Raw genomic sequence first — 12,024 nt, forward strand, 5'->3', positions numbered from 1 at the left:
CCAGCCAATCAGCACGTCGCGACGCCCGGGGAGGACCCGGCCCGGAGCCTGCGGAGCTGCGCAGCCTGCGGCGGCCGGGCGGGGCTGGGGCGACCCCGGGAACCGATGGGCCACTGGCTGGGTAGGCGCGGTGCTGCTCCCCCAGAGAAAAGTGCGAGTCTTGGTTGCACCACCAACCTCTTCCAAAGACAACTCCCAGCCTGGCAAGGTCACATGGCGGGGCTCTGCAGCTGGACTTGACCCTTAGAAGAGCGATCTGTCTGCCCCAATCCTGGCCTGCAGCCTGGCTGGGAGATGGAGGCAGTTGGGTCTTAGCAACCAGATACTTCATTTAGATAATTCGAAGATCCTTTTCCTTTTCTTACACCCCAGTTTGCACCAGCGCTTGACCATCATAACCCCAGTGTCATAAAAACAGGTTAAGACCCCCATATTGAGTTAGGGGAACCCCTAGGGCGCGTTTTTTCCTCCTAGTCCACACCCCACTTCCCCTCCGCCCTCCAACTCAGTCCTCTGTACATACTGTCCGTGGTCCTAGCCGTTTGCAAATTCTGCCCGCAAACAATAGCGTGAAACCTGGTATTCGGTTCTTGAAAATAAATTAATTATACATTTATTTATGTATGTATTTATGTATTTATTTATTTATGTATTTATTTATTTATTTATTTATTTATTTATTTATTTATTGTGCACAAGGTGAGCTGGTGGCCTGTTACCACAGCTTGATCGTGAAGATCAGAGGACAACTTTCAGGATCTGGTTCTCCTGAAACCCACCATGTGGATCAAAGTCAGGCTAGGCAGCAAGTGCTTTTACTCTCTGAGCCATCTCACAGCTCCTAGCTAGTCATTTCTAAATAACTATGGGGTTGACTTTAGCCAGTTGTGTTTCCAGCTCTTTAAAACATCTTTTTGAAATCATCATCGCCGCCGCCATCATCATCATCATTTTGGTTTTTTCAATATAGGGTTTCTCTGGGTAACCTTGTCTCCCTGTAGCCCTGCTTCCCTGTAGCCCTGTGTAGTTTCTGTCCTGGAACTCACTCTGTAAATGTGATGGTTTGTATATTCTCAGAGTGGCACCATCTGGAGGTGTGGCCTGGTTGGAATAGGTGTGTCACTGTGGGTGTGGGCTTAAGACCCTCATCCTAGTTGCCTGGAAGTCAGTCTTCCACTAGCAGCCTTTGGATGAAGATGTAGAACTCTCAGCTCTGCCTGCACCATACCTGCCTGGATACTGCCATGTTCCCACCTTGATGGTAATGGACGGAACCTCTGAGCCTGTAAGCCAGCCCCAATTAAATGTTGTTTTTTTATAAGACTTGCCTTGATCAAGGTGTCTGTTCACAGCAGTAAAACCCTAACTAAGACACCGGGTTAGTCTCAAATTCATTACAGAGATCTGCCTTTGGCTCCCCGAGTGCTGTGATTTAAGGTGTGCTCCACCACCACCCGGTTTAAATGATGTTTTGTGCATCTTCGATGTGTGTTTGAAGCACAGGGTCACGTGAATGCCAGAAGGAGCTTGCAGGGTGTGCAGAACAACTTTTGGGAATGGGTTCTCTCCATGGTAACTAGGTTTGTCCAGCAACACCTCTACTCAGTCAGCCCTCTTGCTCTCCCTAACGCATTTCTTCCTTCTTTCCTTTTCCTTTCTTTTTCTTTTTACTCTTTTACAAAAGAAATTTTATGGTTTCAATCTTGACTCAGCAATGACATCTCTAAATGGGCAAGACATCTCTGCGAAGGTGAATGGTGAACTGCAAATGTCCTGTCCACTAAGATATGCCTCTGGGAAGTTCTGTATTCAGGAAGTTTAAAAAAATATTTTGAGGCAATAATGTTGCTAAAGCACCTCCCTAGTCCCCGAATGCATTTTCTAGGTGATGAAACTGTAACCAGTGCCTTGTAATGGGTACTTTCAAAGAAGGCGATTTAACCACAGCTCCACTCAAAGCCAGATGCCCTCTCCTGCCTTTACCATTGAGGTTGCATGGTTTTTGAGGACAGGATGGGAGGTACAAAGGGTCTCACTCTGTAACCCTGGCTAATCTTAAATTCATAGAGATCTGCCTGCCTCTCCCTCCCAAGGGCTGGGATTAAAGGAATGTCCAATTTTCTACAGCAATTTTTATTGCTTTTGGAGACAGGGTCTCGTGTAACCCAGACTGTTATAGAACTTGCTATAGCCAGGAATAACTTTGAATGCCTGATCTTCTGGCTTCCACCTCCTGAATAGTGGGATTGAAGGCATGAGCTGCCATGCCTGGTTTTATGCCAGCTCTTGGTATATATCTTGTGTAGCCTTGTCCCTAAAGGCCATCTATGGAATTACCCATCAGATACTATTAGGGGTCAGAAAACTTTGAAATGGAAGAAAAACAGTGACAAATTCTTTCCTAGACCTCCTGACCTTGTAACACCCATAGCCTTTTCTTCCTCACGTAAGGTATAGAAACCAGAATTCTTTTTCCTAATGCTGGTTATAAAACCTGGAAGCCCCCTTCCCAGAAGCCAGCTGTAAAACCTAAAAATATACCGTATTCCACTATGGGTGTTTTACTCTAGCATCAAAATTCCTCAAGCACGGAAGTAGCTTCCCCAAATAAGACACAATTTTCTAAAATGTGTAATGCTGTGGTTTGGATAAGCATCCACCTGGAGACCCATGTGCCTTAAGGTCTTGGCTGTCAGTCTGTCAAGCTGTTGGGAGATGGTAAAACACCTAATATATGGATCCCAGTGCAAGAAATTGGGTCACTGGAAATGGAGGCATCCGATGTCAGCCTTCCCTCAGTTTGTTCTCTGTCTGTCATGCTGTGAGAGCAGCCTTCTCTGCCAAGTGTCCCAGAACACACTGTCTTGTCATAGGCCACAAAACAGCAGGTCAACCAACTCTGGATAGAAAACTTCAAAATTATGATGAAAATAAATTTTTTGCTTTATAAGCTGATTATCCCAAGTGTTTTGTTATTGTAATGCCAATTAACACATATTACTTAAGTAGTATTTCTTTGCATATGATTTCCAAATTGAAAGCCAACCTTGATTTCCAAATTGAAAGCCAACCTGAGCTTCAGCAATATAATAGGATGCTGTTTGCTTCCATGTCTGAGTTCCTACTGTTAAACCCCTCCATTCTAGGTCCAACTGTCTTCGACAATAATGGGAAGGTATTATCTCATATCAAAGAAAACTGGGGGTAAGTGACTCTACTGTCTATTCACTTAACTTCTCACTAACAGCAGGAACCCATATCCTTTTCCACACTGTTCCTTTGGACACCCATAGGATGATACCAACAGTCACAACCTCACAGCATCCGGCACAAGTCAAGACCAACTCTTTCCATGTGGCTTTTTAGCATCAAGAAAGCCTTTCTCAGAAGGCCTCAGTTAGATTTCTCACACCCAAGCCAGTCACTAGTGTCAACATGAAATAACATCTCTCTGCTTTCAAGGATACAGGAACAATGTTTATTTTACCATGGCCCAGGAATATAGACTCAAGTTATCCTGAGCGACACAGAACGAGATCCTATGTCAACACATTTATCAAATGCATTTGTGGAACACTGGAGTCTATAGTTTGTTACACTTTAAAATACATCCCCATGGTTTACCTAATAGTCATGAGAGTTTTCACCATATACAGAGGACCAAAGTATATGAAAAGCCTAAGATAGTCCAAGAAATTTTTGGCTTTCAATTTGTAACATTCTATTTCTCTATAAATATGATTGATGCTCCATCCTGGTGAGGACTGAGAGTTTGCAGGATTTTAAATAGAGACGTGGCTTCCTAAGAAAACTTCAGCTTCATGGTAGGAAAGAATGAGGGTCCACCATGCATAACTTAAATTAGTGCTGATTCTTCCAGTGTCTGGGAATTGGGCTCTCCTCCCTATCCACAAGGCCATATAGAGGTGGATGGACATTGGAGGAAAACAGGGACCATCTAAGGAGGACTGAAGGGAGGAGAGATGCCAAGAATACAAACTCTGTGTCTGGAATAGTGTCGGCCTCTTATGGAAGAGGAAAAGCAGTCGAACCACACATTGACTTTCAGTGCGTCTGCCTGGGTGTCAGATCTTCTCAGAGTTCTTCACCAAAACAAGTGGCTGGCTAAGTCTGATGTCATCACCACTGGGGTAGGGAAGTATGACCCTTTCCTCAACAGCAGAAGAAAAAAGGCAAGAAATTGTGACCTATAATCCAATCTGTTACAAATTCTGATTTGCCAATCATTTCTCTTCTCTTTAGGACTCCCAAGGAAACAACACACAAGAAAGAAATGGGATGGATGGAAAACAAAAGGCCGTGGCTGGGGAGATATCTCAGTCAGTAAGATACTCTCTTTGCAAGCTCAGGACCTGAGTTCAAATACCCAGTAGCCCACGTACAGCAGACTCACGTACAATCCAAGTATGGGTGGGGGAGTGCAGAGGGAGCTGGGGGCAGAGAAAGGAGGGTCCCTGGGGCTTGCTGGCCAGGCAGCCAAACGGGGGAGCTCCAGGTTCAGAGATTCTATCTCAGATAAGTTGGGGATCAATTGAGGAAGATGCTTGACACTGTTCTCCAACTTCTGCACACATGTGCACAGAGGTGCACATGCAGTAATACCACACATGTATGCATGTACACACACATACCAGAAGATCATCTTATTCTCAACATACCTGGTAAATAATAACCTGGAGGGCAGAGTTCAGCCAAAAGACTGATTTGTCTCACAAGGCAAACTTGGGACAGTAAACCTAGACTGCTTGCAGGGAGGGAGGGAGAGGTGCTCATCCCATCTGCAAAACAGACCAGAAACTTTTTGGTTTGCTTTTGAAATGTGACCCCTCTTATGTCACCAAACTCTTGGATCCAATGAGCTCCTCCTACCTCGACTCCAGGCAAACCACAGTGCCACGCCCTACAGGAGCAGACCCCACAGTGCCACACCCTACAGGAGCAGACCCCACTTTACTCAGCTGAACTTGGACTTATTTGGAGACCTAGTTGTGTGGTACAGAGAATGATCTGTCCTAGCCAGAGTCTCAGCTTTGAAGTGAGGTTTTTAAATATACAGCAAGCCAAAGTAAAAGAATAAATAACATGTAACTGACAGACAGACAGACAGACAGACAGCAAAATGTCATGAAGTGTGTCGTTCAAAGCATCCACCAGAAACCAGATGAGGAAGCTCCGCTGGGGAAGCCATGCAGAGAGTTCACAGCCGTCTTGGGCAGAGCGGCTCATCCCTTGTTCCTAGGGTGAGACTCCGACTAAAGGAAAGAACAGCAGCAGAAAGCTCATCAAATTGTGTGTCCTAGGGAAACTGACTGGGGAAGCTGAAGCAGTCAGCCTGAGGTCCAGAGGTCCAGTTGAGCTTGCTGTGGTTGGCCTGCCCACGGCTGGAGTTCTCTCTCTCTCTCTCTCTCTCTCTCTCTCTCTCTCTCTCTTTAGTTTTTCGAGACAGGGTTTCTCTGTGTAGCCCTGGCTGTCCTGGAACTCACTCTGTAGACCAGGCTGGCCTCGAACTCAGAAATCCGCCTGCCTCTGCCTCCCAAGTGCTGGGATTAAAGGCGTGTGCCACCACTGCCCAGCTGGAGTTCTCTTTCTACTGCAGGCACTTTTGTATCATGAGACAAATGTTAGAAACTTCTGTTGGAGACAGTGTCCCTTCTAGCTGCTCTCAAGGGCACACTGCTTTCCATTCTTGATCTCTTCCCTCTTTGCCACAGTTTGAAGGGCCAGCCCATCCTACACAAGGGGACTGGGAAGACTTTTAACCCAGATTTGTTTGGGTCTGAAATTGGGAGAAGCAACACCCCCCCCCCTTCCAGAGTTCGTTTCCCAGGGAGTTAGAATAACACATAATTTACAATACAAAGGGCATTGCGATTGGACTGGGTTTTCACTGCAGGAAATGGGCAATCACCTTTTAACCCAGAGACCGGACTCCTAGGAGAAAGGTAGACTAATTAAGTCCTATAAGGTGATGTGATAAGAAGCACAATGGAGGAGCCAGCAAGATGACTCAGCAGGCAAAAGCACTTGCCCCAAGCCTGTGATACAAGTTCAATTCCACTAATGCACATGGTGGAAAGAGAATCTACTCCTGCAAGTTGTTCTCTACCCCCGTGTGCTCACTGTGGTACACACAAGCTCCACACCACATCAGTGCGTAAACATAGTAATACTAGAACCAAGCTCCTATTTCAGTCTTTGTTGTAGATCCCAGAGTCTCTCTCTAAAGGCCTTGGGATGTACTAAGTGGTAGAAACATCTTCGGCTACATTTGACTTTTTTCCCCTCAGACTCTAGAATCAGCCCCAGGAGTGAGAAAAGTGAGGAGAACATGGGTTCAATTTATGTTAATGAGGTGACTTTTGGAATGCTCGATGGGAAGCAACCAACCGTGTGGTTAGAAGGTGGGAACATGCAACCCTACCCACATCTATCCCTGGGAGGAAGAAAGAGCTACAGTTTGAGTGTTCAATGGCCTACTTAAGGAAGAATCAATCCATAAGACCCCATGAACATCCTTAGAGTTGTGAGCTGGTGAGCACACGCCCCAGATGGATGCCTCTCTTCCCCCTGGTTGCTCCTGAATTGGATCCTTCATAATAAACTGGCAACTGTGACCAAGATGCTTGCCTGACTGAGTTCAGTGGGCTATTCTAGCAGGTTATCAGACTCGATGACAGAGTGATTGGGAATCCACAGTTTATAGCTAGAGCCAGGATTGCAGGAAGTGACTAGCACCTGAACAGACTACAGTCTTAGGGACTGAACCCTTAGCCTGTGGGATCCAATCCTAATGTCAGGTGCATAGTGTTAGGATTGAACTGAATTGTGAGACACCCATAAAGTAACCACAGAGACTTGGGTAATTGCTTGTTGTAGAAGAGATATGCACGTGTAGTGTTGGAAGTGTCCTGTGAAGCCAAATGTGTAGTATGTGCATGCCTTTCTAGTACTAACAAGGCTGAAGCAAGGCCAAGGGCAGGCTAGCCTACTTAGACAGATCTGTCTCCAAAATAAAAACAAGCAACAGAAAGGTGTGTGAGCACAGGAAAAGCCATTACCTGGGCTCTAGGCAATCAGATCAGTCAGCAACGTCCTCTCAGCCAGGCTTGGTGCATACCTGTAGTTTTAGTACTTGGGAGGTAGAGGCATAAGGATCAGGAGTTCAAGGTCATCCTTGCTACATACAAGACTTTGAAGCTAGACCCTGTGGTGCTGGAGAAATGGCTCAGAGGACCACAACGTGATTCCCGGCATCCACACACTGAGTGGCTTATAACCATTTGTAACTCCAGCTCTAGGGAATCTAATACCTTCTTATAGCCTCCATGAACACACACACACACACACACACACACACACACACCCTAGGTTCTGGTATGGTCAGGAAGAGCAGAGGACACAGGAAGAGAGTTGCAGCCTGGACACACCCAGTGACTAATCCTACTATCTCTGGAGGACTGGTTCCAGGACCTTTCCAATTTCTATAGATGTTCAAGCCTCTCGTATAAACTGACATAGCGTTTGCATACAACCTACATGCAACCTCTGGTATATCCTAAATCATCTCTAGATTACATACACTGCCTGTGGCAATGAAGGTGCTATGTGAATACTTTCTGAACCTATATTGAAAGCAATGAGCAAAAAAGGTCTGTATAAACTATTTCTCACTATTATTTTCAATGCCCAATTAGTCTAATCCATTGATTCATAACCTACTACTTTGAGGGGGATAAGAGGCTTCCGGGCCAGAGCTTTTTACAACCAGAAAACTCTAGGCCGGATTTTCTCTGTAATTTCCAGCATTCATTATACATTGTCAAAGAAGATTACCCAGATGAGGACCTGGACAAAGCAAAGAAAGTGAGTCTTGATAAAAATCACTAGTGACCCCAAACAACAGGATTTGCCAGATGTACAGAGGATCAACTTTTAATCATGTCAAAATAGACAATAATATATGGAGAGGGGTCCATGAAAGGGGTAAAGAGGCACCCAGAGGCATAGATTCAAGGAAAGCAAAGTAACCAATGAAGACACAGCCAGCGAGAAAGGACGGGCTTGGAAAAGCAATGATGTATGGCGCAGAAGCATTGAAGGATGCTCCGTGAAGCCTGGAGGATCAAACAAGTCTTCATGGTATTGGAACCAAGAGCACGGTGCCTCCCATCTGCTTTTTAATTGATGTACATATGGGGGGGGAGGGGCAGGGGATGGACATAGCTTTGTAAGGCAGACTGTGAGGAAGATGTTGAGGGGCTTGTGGCAGTTGGTAACATTTGTAGCCCCGCCCTGAACTTGCTTCTGGAAGCAACCTTCTGCAGCTCCATAAGCCTTATGGTCCTCAACCTTCCTCATGCTGTGACCCAGTAATACAGTTCCTCACGCTGTGGTGACCCCAGCCATAAAATCATTTTTGTTGCTACTTCATAATTGTAATTTTGCTGATATGAATTGTAATGTAAAGTTCTGTGTTTTCTGGTGGTCTCAGGTGTCCCCTGCAAAAGGTGGTTCAAACCCCTTAACGAGGTCAAAATCCACAGGTTGAGAGCCACTGAGGAAGACGGGTCCGTTTTCTAGGACTTTCCCTATCTCTCCTGAGGCAGACCCAGGAAGGAATGAAGAATAAAGAAGTGCTTTTAGGAAACAAATCAGCTTGGGATGTCAGATAACAAGCCTGGCCACCCTTGTTAGCATGGAAAATTGGGATGATCAGAAGAACCTAATAGAAATCACCTGTTCCTGCTACCCCCATGTTTACCATTAAGAGAAGATCAGTATGCATTCTGATCCATTTGTTTCCAGGATTTTTCTCTTAAGCCCCTGGTCTGTTTGTTGGTAGAATGACCCCCAAAGCTGAAAGCTTCGGTGCCCCAGTCTGGGCCTGAAGCTCTGTAAGCTCAGCCTGTGGTGCAGCTGCGCTGATGCCAAGAAGCTGCACCTTCCGGTGAAGATCCACTGACCTGCTGTCCCGCCCGTCTCAGCCTGAGGTATATTTCAGTGAAGGCAGGTAGCTGGGCTTCTCAGAGCAGAGAAGCAGTTTAAGAGCAGAACGTAGAGGAAATCTAGAAAAGAAACGTCTCCATACAGATGTATTCCATGGTGTGAAGGGAGAGGGCACAGGACCCATGCATTCGCTTATCCAGCGATTTCCCTAGGGTCTTGAACTGCTGGGGGAACCTGTAAAGCCATTGCCTCCTGAAGAGTGAGGATATTTCTTTTTGAAAACCTGGCACTGACCATTTCACAGTCAGGGGAGTCCCTGCTCAGCAAGTGCGGCAGCCCCTGGTTTTGATAACAGGGCCAGTTACTTACTGCCTCCCTATTGGTTATTTCTAAATGTCCAACACATCACTGAATGGCAGACCAAGTTTCTCACACTGGTGACTGCAAGAGAGTTAATTTTTGCCCTTGATTTACAATGCCACATTGATGCACTTGTACAGGTAACCCATCTGCTTGCACTCAGTAATGTCAATCACCAGGTTGGAAACATTCTCCTGGCTTTCCTGATAAAGACACGCCCAGGATTCTTATGACAAAGCATCAACAAAACCCAGGTGCCATCCCTAAACCCTTGCTCTTGCAAAGTACTCACAAATGCTTTGATCCAGTCAAATGTTTCTTACCACATCTTTGTACCCCTTGAGCCCCATTTGTGTAAAACCTGCAGCATCGTTCATTTCTTTCTCATAGAAAGTAGGTTTTGGATACTGGACATATAGGAACAGCTGGAGATCAGAGCCTCTCTTGGCCACATCTAGGGAGGCTGTGAATAGTGAGTGTGTCCCAGCTGCCCAGCTGTGGGACTAGATGCTCCACGGACAGCTAACCGGTGAACAATTTGCTGCCTGCTTCTTCTCTGGAAGGTTTTCACTTCTAGGATCTGCTATGGATGTCAAGAAATCAAAGAGTTTGCAGACTGCTGACTTCAAGCAGGAGAGTACCCTGATGCTCCAGTGCTCTGCCACAGGAATGGTGGTCTCTCCAGCCCTGAGACAATGTCTGTTTTGTTTTTAATGTTCCATCCAACTTTTTTTTAAATTAATTTAATTTTTTACTTATTAACTGTCCCCCTCCTTGTCACCCCCTCCCATAACCCTTCCCCTATTCCCCACCCCTATCCCCTTCTCCTCTGAGCAGGTGGGGGTTCTCCTGGTTGTCCCCCAACCCCAGCACTTCACACTGAGACAATGTCTTTTTTTTTTTTTTTTTTTTTTTTTTTTTGGTTTTTCGAGACAGGGTTTCTCTGTGTAGCCCTGGCTGTCCTGGAACTCGCTTTGTAGACCACGCTGGCTTTGAACTCAGAAATCCCCCTGTCTCTACCTCCCAAGTGCTGGGATTAAAGGCATGCGCCACCACGCCTGGCCCTGAGACAATGTCTTAATGAAAGTCCACGCTGGTCTCAAACTCTCGATCCTCCTGCCTAAGCCTCCCCAGTCCTTGGGTTGCAGAAGTGTGCCACCACATATAGCCTATGATATAATGCAGGTGGTGATACTCGTTAATACAGTCTTCTAAAACTGGGAGTAGTGACATGCACCTATAATCCCAGCACTAGGAAGACTGAGGCAGGAGGATGGCAAGTTGGAGGCCACCCTGGGCTACATAGTGAGACTCTGGCACTGAATAAGTAAATAAATAATCAACTACTCCATAAAATGTACTTTGGGGGCTGAGGGTGGGCAGGGGAGTCTCGAGCTGGAGAGGTGGCTCAGTGGTTAAGAACAGCTATTTCTTTTACAGAGGACCTGAGTTTGGTTCCCAGAACCCCTAGGTGGTTCTCAACCATCTGTAACTCTAGCTTCAAGGGACTCTTGACAGTCTCCAGTTTCCATGGGGACTTGCAACTCATGTGCATATCCACACACAGGGACATGCACATAATTAAAAATTAAATAAATCTTTTTTTAAAAAATCTGAGTTTTCATCCATTCTAAGTGGTGTTTTCCTCCCTGGCCGTATGGAGCAGGCACCTTACATTATTCTTGTGATTGGTTTCCTAATCTAGCCACACCATCCCTGAATATGAAAGGCCTTTATCCAGATTTATCGGTTCACAACAGCTCTCTAAGCCTGTCCTCTACATCTGTGCCATCTGGCTGGCTGAAGCTGCATCAGACAGGCATGTAAGCAGCGCAGAGCAGAAAAGGCAAACGTGCCCAGCCCAAGGTTAAATAATTGTGATTTTTTTTTCCACATAGCAAAGCATCTTTTAAAAAGTTCTTTATTAATTGTCCTTAATATCGCCACCTCCTTCTTTCCTGTCTGCTGGCACAAGCTAGATGACAGGCAGCAAAGCAAATGAGCGGGGAGACAGTTAATATTAATAGAAAGAAAGCAGACCCAGGAAATAACAAATCACACCTAGTTCAATAATAACTCATGGCATCTTTCTAGAACTTTATGATGTACACAGCTGGTGGAGAAATATTTCTCTAGGTACAGTGCTCTGTCACTCTATAGTTTAGACAAAAAAGATAAATAGCTCTCCCTAAGTATGCTGGGGCTAACTACAGTTTCATCATCGGGTTGACGCTGCCTTTCAAAAACGCATTATTCCCCTCTTGTAAATGAAAAGTGGGCTTCTGGAGGGATGTGAGTAGAGACATCTGAATGTGAACATCTTAACAGCTGTATGATTTTGACTGTATCATTTATTCATTTATTACTTTAGTGTGTATGGGTGCTTTGCCCGCATGTGTGTGTTTATACACCGTGTGCATGCCTGCTGTCTATAGAAGCCAAAGGAAAAGTTGTCAGATCCCCTGGGACTGGAATTACAGATGCTTATGATCTGCCATGTGGTTCTGGGAACCGCACTTGGGTTCTCTGTAAGAGCAGCAAATGAGCTGCTGAGCCATCTCTCCAGCCCTGAATATTTTAACTGAACATTTAATTGAGTACATTGGATTAGTTAGGTATAACATTTGATTGAATGTCATTTTTTTAAATGATTTATTTTATTTATATGAGTACACTGTAGCTGTCTTCAGACACACC

The sequence above is a fragment of the Mus musculus genome, chromosome 4 (genome assembly GCF_000001635.26).
Source record: "Mus musculus strain C57BL/6J chromosome 4, GRCm38.p6 C57BL/6J".
In the NCBI taxonomy this organism is placed as follows: domain Eukaryota; kingdom Metazoa; phylum Chordata; class Mammalia; order Rodentia; family Muridae; genus Mus; species Mus musculus.